Consider the following 6000-nt stretch of genomic DNA (forward strand, 5'->3'; position numbering starts at 1 on the left):
AATGTTGAGAAAAAGATACAACCCCACATGATCTCATAAGGACCTGTAAAGAAATGGAGTTGGAAGAAAATGAACAATTATTGGTGCATATTTAATTGCACAACTTAGATTAGCAACATGCTATTATTGTTATTCTAGTTTTAATTTATTTGACTATTCCATGGTGATTCCCATAAGCCACATTAGATAGGTGTCCTTTATAGTTAAAAATGAATTGGATTGATTAGACCAGGAAAAAAACTTCAAGAGGAATTCCAATGAAACTAGGCCTTGATAATGTATTGAATAATTTTGAAGGAGAGGTAAGAGGCAAATTTTATATGAAGATATTCCCGTTTCCAACGAAATCCTTAAAGCTATCTGGAGGTATGTTGACAATCTTATTTTAGAGATTTTCAAACATTGCTAGATTGTTGTTAACCTTCCTTCTCATTCTAGTGACCAAAGGTATCTAGAGGTACGTTGACAATCTTATTTACATTTATGGATCCTTTCTGTTAAGGTTTTGAAGTTAACAAGAGCTTGGCATGTGGACATTCTTTTCAGCCCCAGAGGTTGCCTTCTATGGATCCTTCTCAACAGGAGCGCCCTGTTGTATCCAATTGGCAAGTGAACTGTAGAAGGAACAGTTAGGACAATGGATTAAAACTCACAACAATTGGATGGTCGAAGCCTTGAATCACTGAGATTTTTGGCAGAGATGATCCACAAGATGGCCCACCAGATCAACAGTCCTGATCGGCCCATGTTTGCCACTTGCACCATGCAGTACTTGTGCATTGCACCACATAAAAGAATCCTTCAAGGAAAATACGACCATGAACTCGGATAACTTTTGAGGCGTTAGCTGCTGTTTATGCATGTGTTGTGTATGTATAGCCAAATTGGTTTTAAAAAATGGGTGGGCAGAGCTGATCCACTGAGATTTTTGGCAGAGCTGATCCACAAGATGGCCCACCAGATCAACAGTCCTGATCGGCCCATGTTTGCCACTTGCACCATGCAGTACTTGTCCATTGCACCACATACAAGAATCCTTCAAGGAAAATACGACTATGAACTCGGATAACTTTTGAGGCGATAGCTGCTGTTTATGCATGTGTTGTGTATGTATATAGCCAAATTGGTTTTAAAAAATGGGTGGGCAGCACATGCATGCCTGCGACTGAATGTGGTCGTGCATGCCTCTCTTGTGCATGTGAGGGCATGTGCATACATGTGACTGAATGTGGTTGTGCATACCTCTCTTGTGAATGTGCGGGCACATGCATGTTAGGAAGCATTCCATAACTAAGGAGAAAAGATCAGCATTTTCTTCCCCACACTAAGATTTGAATCCAAGGGAAGAATATTAGAAAAAGAAAATAAAAATTGAGTAGAATCTATAACTCTAAAGAAAGACGGGACATACTGTTAAAAACAAAGTAGAAGAATAGAATCATCCAGAAATGAAAGCCAGATCCCTGACAGGGTGAGGAATAGGATCTCTAGATATTTGATTTAATCCATGCATCACAACTGTAGAAATAGCTGGTGTAGGTGATGTATTCCAGTCTGAAGTCACATACTAAGACATCATTCCAAATATCTTGTAGGGAGTTTGCCTCTAAATCACATAGAGGAAGCATAGTTCTCAATGGCTCTACATTTTTACATAGATTTCCTTTGAAAATGCTCACCATTCAATATGTGCCTAGAAAACAGATGATTAAATCTGTTGTTGAGCCAGGGAAATAAGCATAAATGCATGATTGATCGAATACTAGATTGGAATGAGAAGCAAGCCACCACTGGTTACATTACAAGACCAACTGGTCGTTATGGTTTTTCAGGATCAGCTTGTCTCAGATAGCTAATAAAGACCTACGAACAGTATCAGAATCGTCAGGTAAAAGAGGAACTGGAACTGTAAATCTCATGGGAGATACAACATCCAATGAAAATAGGCTAAAGATTCTATATCTAGGATCTTTCAAACCAGTGGATTTTTTGGCACATGGGACATCCATGTAAATGAGGGAACCTCAGTTTTAAATAATAATAATAAAAATAGTCAACAAAACTAATGTATATCATGCAGTGAAAACATCTAAAGACCAACTTACAACACATCATAGCATGTAATAGACAATTTGCAACTACAAAATAAAACAGTTCAACTTACTATACAACACATGGGTTGAGAGTCAATACAACACATTTGAGTTACCAATCATACAAAGTGGGCCCCCAAGGTTCAATGATCCAAACCATTGATATGATGGGTATCGCAACACACCAAACATTTGCAACTGTTATTGAATTATAAAAACCATAACCCAGGTTGTTTGCAGGGGCCACCACTTTTTAAGCCATCCAATCCATTCATATTATGCACCCCACCATTATTAATAGACAAAAAAAAAAACAAGGAAACCGAAATACCTTCAACTCAGCTCCATACTTCTAGTCTTGAGCAAACCCATACCATGGTATGTTCAACAGTACATTCCCTTAAGAAGCACCATGAGAAATTGTAGTGGTCAAAAGCAAGCAAGCAATAACAGATTCTATTTACTTGGTGGTAGAAATTGAGGAAATGTGTAGATCAGCTTCAATAGATCATAACAGTGAAACTTGGGAGGGCTTTCATAAAGAGAATTAAAAAGCATAACTTGCAGAAGTTAGCAATAAAGACATAATGATACATGTCACCTTTTTATTTAACTTGGTTGGTGGCAGAAACCGAAGAGATGTGAAGATTGGCTTCAATAGTGAAACTTGGGAGGCTTTCATAAAGAGAATTAAAATGCATCAGCTTGCAAAAGTTAACGAAACTCGAGAAAATTGAAAGCAGTTAACGTATTGAAAGGGACAATACCTAACTTAATCCATGAGTACCAAATTTGCATCAAAAAAGGATTTTTACTCCGCCATGTTGTATATGTAAAACCCACTCCATCCATCAAGTGTGTGTGTGTCTTCGTTAATGCAAAACTTGAACTCTCCTCCTACAAATAAAAATCCTCTTCAGCCTCATACCCTCTTTGATGCCTTCATAAGAAAAAATAGGTAGGTTTGGCCATGAGAAAGAGCGGGGGGTTATCAAGAGGAAGTTGGGCTCTGTCTTGGCCACTTTGATCCACTATTGATGTATACCACAATCGTCTTACTCGAATTCTAATATTTTTCCCCTAGGCACTTTAACAATAGAAGTTTAGATTGGAATATAAGGATCAAAGGCTTTGATTAGATTGTCTTTTGGTATTCTTCTTATCAATTTATTTCTTAATTGTTTAAATTTCAGTGTTTGATTCTAGCACAAAATCCTATTGTAGATGATGCATAACATTTGTCTATTTTAAATGATGCCCCAATATTTTCAGCTAGCTAGAAAAACATTTTGTTATGATCGACGGTTATTACTTTGATTCCACGGGTTCAACCCTTGTGTAAAGTGTTTTGTGATTTTTCCTATTGAAGACAGTCCAATAAAAAGGATGTCATGTGCACACTCATATTGTCTAGGAGACTGATGTGGTGTGATTACATTCCCTATTCAATGGTGGTGTGAGGCTTCCATCTATCTTCCTTCTCTGTTCCTTTCTATCCAAAAGAGGTATTTTCCCAAAAACTTCATCTATCTTCTTCCCTTCCTATCTAAAACTATCCAAATCATCTTTTTCTTTAACTTTTTGTTCTTCAACTTCAACCCCAATCAAAATTAACCATTGAGGACCCCAAAATCCCAAACTTCCCAAAACCTTAATTTTCCTCTACTAATACCTAAATCCATCAATCCCCTTAACCAATTCACCAAATTTATTCCTAATTTCATCTTTTTCCAAAATTCTAAAAAATCCTAATTCCAAAATTCCCAATTTTCATGAACCTTAATTTTCCAAATTTCAGATTTTTCCCTTCCTAACCCTAATTATAAAACCTACAAATCAATCCCTTGACTGTGGAACGTGCCTATGTTAAATTGAAAGTTCTATTATTACATCGGGCCTAATTTTAATTGATTTATGTGATTTCTTAGCACACGGGCATGTGATTTAGGTTAAATCATATTTTATTTCCTATTATTTACTCTTAATTATGTGGTGGGTTAAACATCTTTTGTTAATTGAATTACTTTATTGATTCATTCATAATCCCCATGTTGCATGCTAGGATTAAATCATGTGTCCTATATCACCAACCCTTTTGTCAATGAAGATAGATAATGAAATTAAGGGTCAAGATTTCAAGAGTCTCAAAATGTGAGGGGAGGGGAATCGAACTCATGTCTGTGGGGAGCAAACCCACGATCAAAGTTGTTCGCCCTAACTTGTGATAGGTAATCCACGGTGAGGGGAATAGAACTCGTTTCTGTGGGGAGCAAACCCTCGATCAAAGTCGTTCACCCAAACTCTTGACAGGTAAATCATGTGTCCTATATCACCAACCCTTTTGTCAATGAAGATAGATAATGAAATTGAGGGTCAAGATTTCAAGAGTCTCAAAATGTGAGGGGAGGGGAATCGAACTCATGTCTATGGGGAGCAAACCCACGATCAAAGTTGTTCGCCCTAACTTGTGACAGGTAATCCACGGTGAGGGGAATAAAACTCGTTTATGTGGGGCGCAAACCCTCGATCAAAGTAGTTCACCCAAACTCGTGAAAGCTGATACACGGGGAGGGGAATTGAAATCATGTCCATGGGGAGCAAACCCATGACTAAAGCCGTTCCCCCAAACTCATGATAGGTAATCCATAGGGAGGGAAATTTAACTCATATTTGCAGGAAGCAAACCCATGTAAAAAGCCATTCACCCAAACTCGTGACATCCACATGGAGGGGAATCGAACTCATGTTTATAGGGAGCAAAGCCACAACTAAAGCCGTTTTCCCAAACTCATGATGGGTAATCCACGGAGAGGGGAATCGAACTCATGTCTGTGGGGAGTAAACTCACGATCAAAGTTGTTCGCCCAAACTCGTAATGAGTAATCCATGGGGATGGGAATCGAACTCGCGTCTGTGGGGAGAAAATCAACAATCAAAGTCGTTCGCCCAAACTCGTAACGGGTAATCCACAGGGAGGGGAATCAAACTCGTGTTTATGGGGAGAAAACCCACGACCGAAGCTGTTCACCCAAACTCCTAACAAGTAATCCATGAGGAGGGAAATCAAACTCGTGTTTGTGAGAAACAAACCCATGACCAAAGTCGTTCGCCCAAACTCATGACGGGTTTTGGGAAGTGAAACCTCACATCGTTCAAATCCTTAGATCTAAGTAAAATGAGAAAAAATGATTGGGTAGGTACATCCTTAGAGTATGGATTTGACTATCCTTCTATTGGAGGTGAATGAAATTTGGCATTTAGTGAAGTTGTGTATTGTGTGCTTAGGATGTGATTAGCTATATGTGTAAATTATCAAACCTTACTAAGATCAAGACTATCCTAAAACAAGAAAGACTCTTAACATGAAGATTAGTTTGCCTCAAATAAAAATATCATTATAAATGGTATTCTCAAATAATTTTTTTTTTAAAGAGATCAGGAAGTTAATCTGTATATGGAGTTTCATTGATTGATAAAACATTATTCCAAAAAAAAATGGAGCATTAATTAATTTTCACCACTTGGAAATCTTGCTTAAGAACCCCATATTTTGTTTAGATTCTTCTTACTTTTTTATGTATCTTTCTCTTTTTCATTTTTATTTTATTTTTTATTTTTATTGTTCTTACTTCTTTTCATTTTAAATTTGCCTAAGTAAAACTTGAAACATCTCTTCCAAAAAAGCAATCTCCACAAAGTTTTCCCCACCTTTCTCACCCCTCCTGAATGCCCAGACCGCAAAAGGTCCACAATAGAATTCGGCTTCACCTAAGTTTGTATGGAGAGCATTGAGAAAGCAATCCCACACATTTTAAGCAAACATGCAATGAATGAAGAGGTGATCAATTGACTCCACATCTCCCATACACATTATACATATGTTAGGAAGGATAAGTGATCTTGTTTG

Source organism: Magnolia sinica, chromosome 7, assembly GCF_029962835.1.
Source record: "Magnolia sinica isolate HGM2019 chromosome 7, MsV1, whole genome shotgun sequence".
In the NCBI taxonomy this organism is placed as follows: domain Eukaryota; kingdom Viridiplantae; phylum Streptophyta; class Magnoliopsida; order Magnoliales; family Magnoliaceae; genus Magnolia; species Magnolia sinica.